The 940-nt window shown below is 44.7% G+C and overlaps 1 protein-coding gene across 1 annotated transcript in view; it reads left to right on the top strand.

Moving 5' to 3' along the window:
• The window catches only part of USP18 (ubiquitin specific peptidase 18), a 38,437-nt gene that overhangs the window by 29,927 nt on the left and 7,570 nt on the right, over positions 1-940 (top strand). The gene's annotated exons all lie outside the window — the stretch shown is intronic.

Genomic DNA, 940 nt, shown 5'->3' with positions numbered 1-940 from the left:
GGGAAGGTGCCAACTCAGCTGCCAGGTACACGATAATTGCCATTGCTCACTCCCCCTCCCCCACAACACGCCTTATGAAAATGTCCCTTTCTCCTCCAAAGGAGAAATGGCACGTGAAAAAGGCGGGATGCGTCGTGCTCCTTCCCCAAGCTGGCTTCAGAATAAACGCGTGTTTTTGTATAAAACTCTTTTGTATTCCACTTTTTTTTTGTATCAGAGTTAGTTGAACTCTGCACGTGGTGAGCAGCGAACCAGCTTTTCGTCTGCGTGGGCGCTACGTTCAGTTTTCCTTCCATGCTCAGTCTGGATAGCCTCAGTCAACCTGTCTCCAAGTTGATGGATTCTTTCTCTTACCAGCTCTAATCTGCTATTGATTCCCTCTAGTAAATGTTTCATTTCAATTATTGTACTCCTCAACTCAAGAATTTCTGCTTGGTTCTTTTTTTATTGTTTTTTCTTTATTGATACCCTTTATTTGGTGAGACAGCATTTTTGTACTTTCTTTTACTTCTTTTGACATGGTTTTCTTTAGTTCTTTTTTTTTAAGAGACGGGGTTTCACCATGTTGGCCAGGCTGGTCTCGAACTCCTGACCTCAGGTGATCTGCCCGCCTCGGCTCCCAAAGTGCTGGGATTACCGGCATGAGTCCCCGTGCCCGGTTTTCTTTAGTTCTCTGACACATTGTAACAGCTAAAGTCTTTGTTTAGTAAGGCCGGCATCTAGGGCTTCGCTGTGAAAAGTTCTACCGATTGCTGTTTTCCTGTGTGTGGCCATACATTTCTGTTTTCACTGTATGTCTTGTCTCTTCTGTTGGAACATGAACGTTATAAATAATGTAAGGTGGCAGCACGACACCAGAGACCCCCACGCCAGGGTTTGTTGTTGCTGCTGTGTTGTTATTGTTCTTGTTGTGGATCGTCATTCAGTGACAACTTCCCTG

The sequence above is a fragment of the Cebus imitator genome, unplaced genomic scaffold (genome assembly GCF_001604975.1).
Source record: "Cebus imitator isolate Cc_AM_T3 unplaced genomic scaffold, Cebus_imitator-1.0 Scaffold607, whole genome shotgun sequence".
In the NCBI taxonomy this organism is placed as follows: domain Eukaryota; kingdom Metazoa; phylum Chordata; class Mammalia; order Primates; family Cebidae; genus Cebus; species Cebus imitator.
The sequence above is the reverse complement of the archived record's forward strand: the minus strand, read 5'-3'. Positions and strand labels throughout refer to the sequence as shown.